The 12,694-nt window shown below is 40.2% G+C and overlaps 1 long non-coding RNA gene across 1 annotated transcript in view; it reads right to left on the bottom strand.

The window, feature by feature from the left end:
- Positions 1-3,826, bottom strand: part of LOC135293477 (uncharacterized) — a 37,375-nt gene extending 33,549 nt beyond the window's left edge. The window contains exon 1 of the long non-coding RNA XR_010355593.1: positions 3,704-3,826. This is a non-coding gene — a long non-coding RNA (uncharacterized LOC135293477). The remainder of the gene's footprint in view (positions 1-3,703) is intronic.
- Positions 3,827-12,694: the final 8,868 nt, after the last annotated feature.

The raw sequence follows: 12,694 nt of genomic DNA, 5'->3' as shown, positions 1-12,694 counted from the left end.
TTTCATATTTTACTTTCATTTCCTTGCTAGTAAAGAGGTGGCAAAAATAGGCCAAGTATTACTATTTGCATACTCTTTCTATATTTAATTCTGGTGACACTCAATGAAATGATTCTGAGAAATCAGAAACTTTCTGACTAATGTTTGCTGGGAGGTGTCACTACTGGCAGCTGGGAGAAAGAGAAAATTCCCCAGCAGTTACAGGTGCATTTGCAATCTGCAAAGAAATCTCATGTTCAGTTTTTGTCAGTGTTGATATTTAGGGTAAAATGAGTTGAAACTAACATGATTGTGTATCTTTGTTTAACTGTTAATCAGAATGGACTGGATTGGGGGTCCTTGAACAGGACGTGTTCCAGGCTAAGCATCAGTAATATGTTTCTCTCAAAGTATTTTGTCCCCTTTCCAGTGGGGATGTTGTCCTTCTGACAAACTTTCTGGAGCAAGACATTTTGCAAAATCCATGCTCCTGTGATTGATTATTTTAATTTCTTATTTTTAATTCTGGTTATAGGGCAGTTCAATAATGCATGTTACCTAATGTCATCTTGTGACACTAAAAAATGTAAAATCTATTTCTATAACCATTGCTGATAGCTACCAAGTAATGACACAGGTAATAGAAAGACTTCTGACTTGCCTTCCTTGTGTTTTACTTGCCCCAGAAGCAGAGTTTCACCCTCTCTGAAAGATTATTTTCATTACCTATCTGCTTTGTGGATTCCTCATCACTCCCTCAGCCACTCAGAAGAACAAGAAGGTGTCATATTTAAGGGCATCAAAGACCAGAAATACTCCACAACTGCATAGACTTCCAGGGTTTAAGATCACAACATAAACCCTTTATCAATGGCAAAAGTGTGTAAAACAAATCAAAACCTTATAAAAATAATTTCCCTTAAATATATTAGCAACTGATAGCATTATTTATGTGTTAATATGACAAACACCCATCAGAACAAATCATAAAGTCAGTCAGGGGAAATTCCCCCTAAAAATGGCATAACAGCTGATTCATTTCCTCACAGCATGGACCTAGAAGTACAGACAGAGATAGTATAAGGGAACCAAATTACAAGGCGGAGCCTTCAAGAATTTAAAAATGCCAAAATTAGAAATGGCGTTACAGTTTCAGTTTTTTCTCGTTGTATAAGGCAGCTTCTCTTCTGAGCCACAGGGTGATGTTTCTCTGTCTCACCTCCCCTTTCAACCAAACTCCAGCACATTCCCTGGGTGCAGGGTCCTTTCTCACCTCCAGCCTCACCTGACCTTCATCTCTTTTCCTTTTGGTGGGCAGGTCACACTCTGCAGCTCTGGTCTTCTTTTATGAGAAGGAGAAAAGGCACATTTTGGAGAGACAGGTAAGCACAAACGCCTCCAGCATGGATCCAGGAGCTGCACAAAGCCTGCAGCTTTGCACCCAGTTACTGATCCTGAGCAGGATGTTTGTGGGCATGGGCTCCTGCAGCTGACCAGATGTGACCACACCTCGGTGGAGATGCTGGTGAACACCTCCTGCAGAAGGAACCTCTGTGCTCTCATGGCAACTCTGCAGCCAGGAAGGGGCAGAAAAGACTGTGGCTAAGGACAAACCCATCTCTGCTGGATCAGGACACTTCTTTAAGGATTATAATATGGAGAAAGTCAACAACTGGCCTCAGAGCGATTCATCTGACAAGCTTCAAATCCCTGCCAAAAGGGAGAGTGGTGACAGATTCTCAACTAAAAGACTTTGCATCATATATCAGCTTTAACTGGAATCTTGGCTATAAATAGATTTACCTGCGACTTTTAATGTTCACAGCTACAAAGCTAACCCAGTGCCTCTAGAATGCCAGCCAGAGCCCTGCCACTTGGAGCAATTGTGGGAAACTGGAAAGAAAACTGTACACAGGAGGGCTCCTAGTAGTGTCAATGGAATGCTGCTGCTTCCAGCTGGAGGGCACATTTCTTGTGCCAACACAACGATGTCCCTCTGAACACAAACAATTCCCTTCTTCCTTGTAAAGCACTGCCAGGCTTTACAACCAGACCCTGCAAAAGTACTGCTGCTATAGATGAGAAAGGCAGAGAGGGACAAGAACAGGGTCTCTTAGGAGCGAGGGCACACAAGCAGTTTGGCCACCAGAGGACATGAACGCGGGAAGCAGATGATAGTCACGCTCGCCATCTAATGGCCAGGAGTCAGAAAACAGAGACGAGAGAGAGATGATACGAGCAATGAAGAGAGAAAGGACTCACCTTAGAAGAGCAGGTTTGGGGCTGAGCCCTACTGACTGCTCCTATTTCTAACCAGAAATTCAATCTGTGGGATTTGCATCAGGGAATGGCAAAAGATGGTTAGCTCTGACACTGAACTTTCTATGGAGCCCTGCAAATAGCTTGGACAGCCAAGCTGCGCTTATCATATAGTCACATGTTCTTTACAGCAGGAAATATTGCAGAATATCTATATACTTTTGGCTATTCTTTAGAGAGTAAGAAGTAGAGAGAGAAAAAAGACCTGTTCCCATTTATTCATTTATAAGGATGCTGCAGACATACACATCCTTGGTTAAAAAGTATTAACAGCTCACCAGAATCACTGCTTCTTTCCCAAGGCCTTTCCAGAGTGCCACAAGAGAGAAGAAGAGTTTTCACCAGCAGAGTGCGGTGTTTCCCTAAAAATATGGCAGCATGACTTCTCAACATCGTAAAACGTACTCTCCCAGTCTGTGCAAAAACTGTTTTTTACTAAAAACAACTTGAAAAAAACAGTTGCATTTTCTGAAAGAAGGTGCCCTTAATAATTATTATGCTAATCAGGGAAATTATGCTGTAAGGTTCAAATATGCACAGCTGTAACAATCTAATTACAGTGACAATTTCTGGCAGTAAGTCTATGTTTAATGAAGTGCATAAGTATTACATTTAGCATGTGAATAGACAGTGAGACTAACCATGTGCTTAAAGTCAAGCAAATTACTAAATTCTTTTGGAGATCACATCATATTTAATATGCAAATTACTGCCAGGTTGACTTCCCTTTTTAATTCTTTTTTAAAATTCTAACTATTTTGAAACATGTACCTACTTCCCCGAAGGAGTTTATTTTCCCTTGTTTATCCGGAACATCATCATATTGCCACTCTAGCTTTCCCAGAAAAATTGTGTCAAGATTAATCCTTTTCCTTTTTTAAAGAAATATTAGAGGAAGGAAAATAGCTAAAGATTTTCTTTTGAAAACAAATATTACCCATTAATTACAATGTCTGTCCAACAAACATAGTATATAGTTCAAATCTGCAGCCAAAAACCTCAGGAGCAATCCTTCAGGCAAGTGGAATGAGTAAATACAGTCAAGGAAATGGAAGAAAACCACAGTCGTCCTCAGCTATGGCAATGCATTAACCTGTCATGCTGTGACTTTGTAAGAATACTGTTTGGACCAAATGTCTACTTTTGCACCTTGCTAAAGCACATATAACCACCCCACTTAAGATGTTAAGACATGAGTAATATCAGCTGCACCCACCAAAGGATCAACCATCTTATTTCTGGCAGCCCCTCACTCATTTCACATCAGGACTGCATTTCTTCCTGGTATATTGAGTGGGGGGTACACTTCCCTTTGTTTAAATGAATAAATTTGGCTCAGGTTATGGCCAACAATGAGAAACAGGTACTTCCACTGAGGATTTATCTGAGTGCTGTAGACACTTACCTTACTCTTAGGGTCTTTGGCCTTTGGAGGTGCACATTTCCCCCTGTGGCTGCACAGAGGGAGGCTGGAGTGACTAACTTTGGATGACTAACTATTTAAACAGCTGGCTTAAGAAAATAAACCCCAACCATATCTTTAAGGACACTTCTCCCCACACCCCCCATCCCCCCCAGGAACTACGTGACTTAGTATGCAATACATTCCTAAAAGGGGAAGGGGGCAGGAAAGGAGGGGAGGCCAAGGAGAGAAGAGAAAGAAAGAAAAAAATGTTCTTTTGCACTCCCTACTTCCTTTTCAGTTTCTTTCTCAAAACGGATATGGGGAGCCATTAAATATCCAGCTCAGCCAGCATGGCTCAAAGCTCAGTGTGACAAGGTCATGCAGAGGTGGCAAAGGAATGTACAATGAATTCAGCAGAGTACTGCTGGCTGCTGCAGTTCTGAAGGGGTCATGCAAGCAGGGAAAATAAAGAGAAGCAAGAATTTTTGCATAGAAATGGAAAGAAATAAAAGTGTATGTGCTTTGTATGTCATACCTTGGTATTTTTTAGTTTATCACTATTTTTATGCATCACTGTACTTTCAAATCTGATCTATTATGATTGTTAGAAAACTAAGCAAGCAAGAACAGTTGTGCTGGAAACTATATAAAGAGTGACAGACATGCTAGAAATTTTTCTGTGGGCAGAGGAAGAATCTGGCAGGTATGCAAAGAAAAAGAAAACGGAACAGTTAGGAATGTGTGAGAAGGCTTGGAGAAGAACAGAAATCAAGCAAAGAGTGGCATCCATGAGAAAAGATGAGCCATGCTTTGTTTTGTGCCACTTTGCAATAAAACACACAAGCGTATGCACATGAATGTGCATATACCAATTTATAAAACTGCATGGTTGACAATGGTTTATTGTATTGAAACTTTTGGCTTTTCATTATTTTTGAGACCTCTACAATAAACTAGGATTCACTTTCTTTTTCCTCATGGAACTGCAAGATATAAAGAAACTTCTTTCAACAGAAGTAGAGATCCATTGATTCTGCAATATTTATACAAAATATTAAAGAACAAAACAACATGCTTTAAAAAAAAAAATCTAAAGTTCATAGCACCTTACAAAGCATCAGCCAATATTCAAACTGGTGTGAGTGGACTTTGTCAAAATTATACACTTCATATCCTGCCCCAGGAATCACTTTCTGTCTTCACAAGACAAAATTAAAGATTTAACTACTGTTTTCCAGACTATTAATCTAATTTTTTTCCTGCAACAGGATCTGCCTGGATGACACATGAGGCAGGTGTGCTAATTTTAAATGCAACTTCCCTCAGGATGTGGAGCCTTTCAAGGATCTCAGCAGTAGTAGGCTGTCTGCCTGAGAAAGCAATTTCCCCTTACAGCTGGATTGAAAAAAAATACAAGAATATGTTTAGACATTTGCTTTCATATTCTATCAGGACATAGGTTTTAAGTATTTTGTAATGGAACAACACATTTCCTCATTGTTTCAAAGACTGCTGCCAAATACACAGGAGAAAGTGTATTGTCCTGTGAGAGGCTGTGACAAAGCTTTAAAATATGGATTAGGGAATAAAACATGTAAGTATCTTTCTTGATTAATTATTGGCATGTGTTAATAAGATGTAAGTTTCTGCTCATTCCTTTAACAGTATGAAAATTATATGATAATTATATTATGAAGCAAACAGGTTTACATACTGGGGCATTTTGAGCCAGGACAGACACCACAGAAAGCCTTTCCTCAAAAAAAAGAGGGATGGAACTTGGGGATGACCAAGGGACCTCAGAGGGATGACCAAGGGACCTCAGCTGTGCAATGTCACTCCTGGTCTCAGTGATCTTCGCCCATGCTGCGATTTCAGTCTCCAACCAAACGCAGAGGAGAAGCCAGTCCTTTAACCCAATTCAAAAAGCTGCTTGTGCCTAAAATCATGGTCATTGCACCAGCACTGACTTGTCCTCTGTCTTCACTGAAGGTCTTGGTGGTGTCAGGGTGATGGTGCAGTGGGACACAAGCACCTTGATGCAACTGCTGCTGTGAGTGGAGCGAGAAGCCACGAGGGGCTGTGGTCAGGAAGCTGTAAGGGCTCAGAGTGGGGGGTGGGCATGGCTGTGCACTGGGCTCAGATGTGCTGCCAACCAGCAGGAATCGTTGAGTTGAACATTCACATTGCAGAAGATCTCTAGGATCATCCAGTCCAACCATTAACCTAGTACAGCCAAACCCACCACTAAACTGTGTTCCTTAAGGGCCGTATCTCCACATCCTTTCAATATCTCCAGGAATGATGACTCAACCACTTTCCTGGGCAGCCCATTACAATGCTTGATTTCCTCACCCATTTCGTAAGGAATTTTTTCTTATTATCCAATCTAAATGTCCTATGGCATGACTTGTTGTGTGTGACTTGGGAGAAGAAACCAACCCCCACCCAGCGGCTACCTCCTTTCAGGTGGTTGTAGAGAGTGATAAGGTATCTCCTCGGCCACCTTTTTCTCCAGGCTAGACAAGCCCAGCTCCCTCAGCTGCTCTTCATAAGACCTGTGCTCCAAACCCTTCACCAGCTCTGTTGCCCTTCTCTGGACATGCTCTGGTACCTCAATGTCTTGCAGTGAAAGGCCAAAAGACTTGATTAATCCCAGACCTTAGCAACCCAGACCCCACTTCAGTGTGTGCTGTGGGTTTAGGCTTCATTGAGCTCAGAGATGAGATGTGACAGAATTTTTTATTTTTTTTAAGACTTTCAAAACGTAACATAGCATTGAAAGGCTGCATGGAAAACCCTGTGGGGTAGCAAAGGTGTCTCTCCTGGCTCTCAATGCATAATGTTCTTCTGTTCATCCACCTTTTCCATGCCAAAAGGACAATCATCCTTATAATTCTTCAATAGCCGAATTATCAATATTTTGGAAGCCACTATCCCTCCAGAATGTCTGCAAATGGCCAAGTATAAAACATAGAGAAGCACTTCTATCCAAGGTTTCTTTAAATTAAGGTCAAGAGTGAAGAGTGATTCATTTCCTCAACCTCTATCCTTGGATTGGCTGAATCATCTAAGACTGTTGCCCTGGTTGTGGGAAGAGTCTGGGCTACAGCTGCAGACAGATTTAGGTGGGATGACTCGCATCCTCTGCGATGCTTTCAGGGGGAATCAGGGAGTGTCCATTTTTTCTGTACGTGAGACTAAGTTTTCCAAGTCACTTCCATTTTTTTGAAAAAGACTGTCTGCCAGGCTGCTAATAAAAGTCCCCCTCACAAAATACCTCTCACCTTGACAGAGGACTGATTGCTGATTCTTACTTTTAGTGGACACGTTTTGTAGGGGTTTCCCATCCTAGCTATATTTCCTCAATCTGGTTACAAGAACAGGAGTGGTCTCATGGGCCCTAAGGGAGTGAGGATATTTTACACTTATTGCCTTCCCATTATCCAAAGAAAGAAACAGGATTGGCTTGATCCTTGTTGGCAGTTCTTTATAATGATGTTATCTTCTGGGTATTTAATCTTTTTTTCTGAGGCTTGAAGTTAGACTGTTAAGTATATTATGGTGCTTTGTTTCTGTATCCCACCATTTAAAAATTAGTGTGGCCTTTGACCTTTACAGGTTTTCAGAGATCTCTCTTGTCTCTTCCACATTCTTTGAAGAACCCATTAAGTTATTACTTTTATTTTTTCCATAAATATGTTGTCATATTTAATCAGAATGATTCTGCTTGAATACATTTATCTCAACCTCACTGCCTAACTCAGTCTTCCCTTAGCTTGAATGCCACTCCTGTCTTCATCTGTCTTAACTAGTGTGATTAAGTTCTCACAGAGTTTACCTTTTGGCACTCAAAGGCATAAGATGTTTTCTCATTTTCCTTAAAATTTCATAGAGAGGTTTAAGTTTTAGCCACTCATTTGCTCAGAAATTTTTATTTCATGATTGTGGATACTTAGTATCCACTTACTTATTACTATTTATGTCTCACCCCATATTAAGGCAGATAGACATCACCAACTAGATGGCAGAGTGGTAGGAAATAAGACCTTCTGAGACAATTCCTAGGAGGTACAGCAATTGTCTGGGGAATGGAAGATCTGTGATTTCAAGCCATGCCCCCTCTTGCCCCTTGTCCCATGCTAAGTGGTTTCAAGCCATGCCCCTTGCACTCATGCTTGTGCAATGTATTTCAGCCCATGGTGTGAAGGAGAGATGAGGTTCAAGAGGGTCTCCTAGTATGTTAAAATTTTAACCCCATAGGGTGTGAGTAGCTCCATCTACCTGGAGGTTGCCCTGTCTTGGGTGCCAGAGTACAAAGAGCAGGCACTAGCACGTGCTGCACCTCTGCTCTGCAAAGGGCCAGGTGACATCACAAGTGGAGGACAGAGGGGTTTGGTGTCCCCCTGAGCACCCGTGGAAGGCACCACCTCTGGGAGATGCCTCTGGTCCCTTCCAAGTCTAATCCAGGAAACACAACTACAAGCACACCACATATTCCCCTGCAGCTTCCTGAGCTCCCATTGTAGGGAGCTTGTCCCTCAGGACAAGTATGGTAGCAACATTAAGGCAAATTTCGCTCTCTCCCCTGCTCTCCAGGCTGCATACTGAAATGTTCAGTGAAGCATTGCCTATGTTTGGCATCTGGATTATGGCAGGCTGGATTTCATCCAGCTGATTCTGATAATGTATTTGTAAAAACTCAGAGGAGCACTGATAGTATGCAACCACACGGGTACTTTAATACATCATTTGAAAAGTGGCAGATTATATAAAGTATTTAAGATGCTGAAAGAAAAATTATCCAAAATACCCATTTATATACACAAAATCACTTTACAGTGTCTCTTGAAATCTTGCCCCAAAAAAAAAGCTTGGGTCAAAACTTTGTGTCAGAAAATAATTAATCAGTTCTCTGACGCAGACTGATCAGTCTCACTCTTTACTACATTCTTTCTTCATTACCAAATCACTCCTTAATCTTTCATTCCTTTCCTTTGCCCATTAATTGAAAACAGCAGCTTTGTCTCCCTGAGACAGTTTTGACTAGAAGCATCAAAAGTAAATCTCTGATTTCCCCATCTCAGCTGATATTGCACACCCTCAGCCTACCTTATAGTCTGGGATTTTAGGGGATGGCCACCAAACTGACCTATTTTGGCACCAAACCACAGGACAAAGACAAATGGTAATGGCATACTAATTTAGATAATATCCATAGCATATCTTAGCTGGTGCAAAAGAAATAATGGAATCCTAAGATTTTAAATTCAAGTTGAGTTACTGTAGATGCCGGGGGCAGATGGGCAACTACCCAGATTAATAAGTATAAATGACTTTTTATGCTGGCTGACTTTCTGTGTTATCTTCCCCAAATCAAAAGGGACTTTGGATATTCTAAAGATTCAATGGCTGAAATAAAAAGAACAGTTCCATATGTAACTTCTTTGTCTGTGTCTAGTTTCAATTATTAAAGGCAAAGGAAAATCAAACTGCTGAGCTCCAAAAAATTGCCCAAAGTGTAATGACATAGGATAGCTCATTTTGAGCAATCCATTCATAAGTGCATTAATATAACTCATGCCCAGCTCCACTTGGCCTTACCTTGGCAAAACAGTATCCCCTGCAAACACCAACTCTCTGTTTCATGGTATTATTTATTTTCTCCCTTATTGTGTTTTGTTTCCTAGGCATTACTTTTAAAAGCATGATTGTAAAACTGGTGAAAAGCAGATGCAGATGCACAGAAGGAAGGAGGACTGGTTTGAATTGCAGTAAAGACCACTTGCTGCCATTTTCCATCTCATTCAGAAGCTCTAGAAAGGGAAACAGTACACAGGAGCCAATGAGTAATACAAAAGTAATCAATAATTCTGAAAACTTCATCAAGCCATTAAATTAATAACCAGTTTGCTCTCATCTGGGACAACTGCCTAAGCATTCAGTAGCAATAATATCACTCTGGCTAGCCAAACAAGGTGGCACCATTGGTGTGACGGAACCATGGTCACCACGCTTTGCTCTGTTCTCTGCCTAGAAAACAGAGAGGCAGTCTCAAAAACCATGACAAATATCCATCGCAATGGAACCTGGTTGGGCTGCACTGGTTACTCTCAAAAGAAGACAATAAAAAGCATCCTGATGAAGATTTGATAAAGGTAATGAATGACACATAGAGAATAACTGGAGATATCTGTTTATCACTTGCCCTCATAGCAAAAGCAGATCTCCAGTGAGAGTGGAACACCAGGCATCTGCTGCTGGTAAAAAGATTTCTCATACAACTAAAAATTAACTATGTGGATTCCTGCTAGGTATCAAGGAGAAGAGTTTTGTAAAGCTCATGAAAAGTGCTATGAAACAAATGCTCATTTGAGGTCTGTTCTTCTGAAGGAGTACAAAGCCTCATGCCTCACTCCAATTCACAGTGGACTTGTCACATCAATAATGCAGAAGCATCCATATCTCAGTCTTTGCATGGGCTCTTGCAACTCTGCCACATTGATCACTTACTGTACTCAGACCTCCATATTTACCTCCAGCCTATTTTTCCTGCTGTTTCTAATCTATGGCACTATTTTTCCTCACTGAGTTCAGAGTCCCCATAAAATATGTTTCCCATAAGTTGTGGGGATTTTTTGTGGGGTTTTTTTGTGGGTTTTTGTTTTTGTTTTTTGGGTTTTTTTGGGGTTTTTTTGGGTTTTTTTGTTTGTTTTGGTTTTTTTTTTTTAATAAAGCAGCTACCTATTCTTGTTTAATCTCTGCTCTACTAGACCTTGCATTCTAATGTGTTAGGGAGCATCTTCTTAATATTTTCCAGAAGCAATATCAACACATAATAGAATATTTTCTGAGCATATGTTAGAACTCCAATTACAGTTCAGCTAATGAAAGCCATGCAAATGTTCAATTAGATAAAACATATGCAATGCAGTCTACCCACCAAAGTACTTGCTCAGCAGCTGACTGTAATGAGATTATGTGGATTCCTATCAGTTCTTCTTCTTCAAAGCTTTTGGGGTGACTTACTGACTTAGAGTATTGAAAATTAAATTAAAAACAAGTGAGTGCTCATCTCTCCTACTGCAGGTTGTTCATCACTGGGTCTCTCATTCTTACTAAGAACAGGAAACTAAAAATCCTCAGCACTTCCTCTTAACTCCCTTCATGCTTCTTGCTCTTCCTCTCTTCCCTAAGGAAGGAAAAACACCATAAATTGTAGGGTTTCATCTTTGCCTCTGTTGATGTTAGCTTTTAAAAATGGACAAAACTAGTCTTCAAAGTCTTTGTTTCATCTTCAAAATAAATTGTCTTCTTTTCTAAGTCCAGTGTAAACAGCAGCTATTGGCAAAGTCAGCAAATCCAAAGCAAGTTATTTATGGAGCACATAACCATGGAGTTGGAATCCCATATGCTGTAGATGGATGGTGATGCTGAAGCAATTGTGCCCAGTGGTATGGGCTCAAGAAAGATGTTTGAACAAAAGCCAACAGACTCTTCCATTTCTTGTTGAAGTATTCTATGGATTAATTGAGACAGACAACTAAGTACCATCCTCCTGCTATCAGAGTGGCATTCCCATTTTTTTGATATAACCTCATATTACTCTGGGAGAGAAGATATAATTTTAGAATCCTTATATTAATGAATCTTAGGAGAAAAAAAAAAGCATACCACCTAACTATTAGTATTATTATAATACTACCTATTATTACTATTATTTCCTTAATGGCCAGAGTCTTCCTCATTGCAGTGTGTTGGAGTTGCAAACATAGGACAAAAAGATGGGTTTAGACTCACTGCAGAACTGGAACAGTTGTTTTGCCCACCAGCAAGTGATAAATGTAGTTCTTGCAATGACTGCCCCAGGATCAGCAGGAGAGAGTCTCTTTAGACCACTGTAATTCATTACTCACTCAGCAATGAAATCAGCCCACATTTACAGAGTCCTAGTCCCTCACTCTTTTGAAGAATTTGAATCAAATTTGAGATTTTTCAACTTCATAGCAAAGATGTGATAGCTGTAAGCTGCATGTGAACAACAATTTTGTGCATGAACCCACTGCAGGGCTGTGTTTCAATTCTGTATCTTCTTTTAATGGGTGAAAACGTGTGCCTCAGTGGATGCTCCTGGGATCCAGATGGGAGAGCTGAGCAAACTGTGGGCTGTGCAGTGCATACTGCTACCCCCAGTGCAGTAAGGAGGGGTGGGATGCTCCACAATGATGCAGCTTATCAGGAAATCCATTTTGGCTGAGGACCCTGAATTATTTCCTCTTAAATAATTTTGCCCATGCCAGTAACACATCCAACTAGGAAAGATTCTCCATTACCTTTGATGCTTTTTTTGTGGTGTGTGAACTGGATGTGCAACATTAACCCTTACTGCCTGAGTAGGGTAAACCTTTCCAGCAAGGTAAAAAATGTTAATGTGAATGACACACAGGCTAAGAAATATAACTAAAACATTGAGTCAATATAGCATGATGTAATATAATATTGTAGGTATACTACATTATCATATTACATTAAAAATGTACTGTATATTATGCTGCATTTTATGTTGCATATGTATTACATATTTCGTATTCTATGTTTTGTATTACAGTATATATATATAATATGTGTGCTATATTTTGTACTATACATATATTATAAATATATACATACACACACACACACATATATATATATGCATGCTGTAGGTACATATATATAAGGATTATCATCTCCACAATCTCTGGCACCATTCTCACAGAAATGGTAGAAACAAACATATTTTTTGAGGAGTCAGGGCTCTGCTGTAAGTTAGTCATGGTCTGATCAAACACTAAGGAATTCTGGAGTGATGCAATTTCTAGATCTTTGATAAACTTAGTCAAGCCAAAGCACTGGGTTCTCAAAGCAGCTTATGTGCCTGCTTCTCCTGAAGCATGTATGGATCATTTTAGACCTTCAGTGTCTAAAGCCTGTGTTTTCTTGAATACTGAT

The sequence above is a fragment of the Passer domesticus genome, chromosome 2 (assembly GCF_036417665.1).
Source record: "Passer domesticus isolate bPasDom1 chromosome 2, bPasDom1.hap1, whole genome shotgun sequence".
In the NCBI taxonomy this organism is placed as follows: domain Eukaryota; kingdom Metazoa; phylum Chordata; class Aves; order Passeriformes; family Passeridae; genus Passer; species Passer domesticus.
The sequence above is the reverse complement of the archived record's forward strand: the minus strand, read 5'-3'. Positions and strand labels throughout refer to the sequence as shown.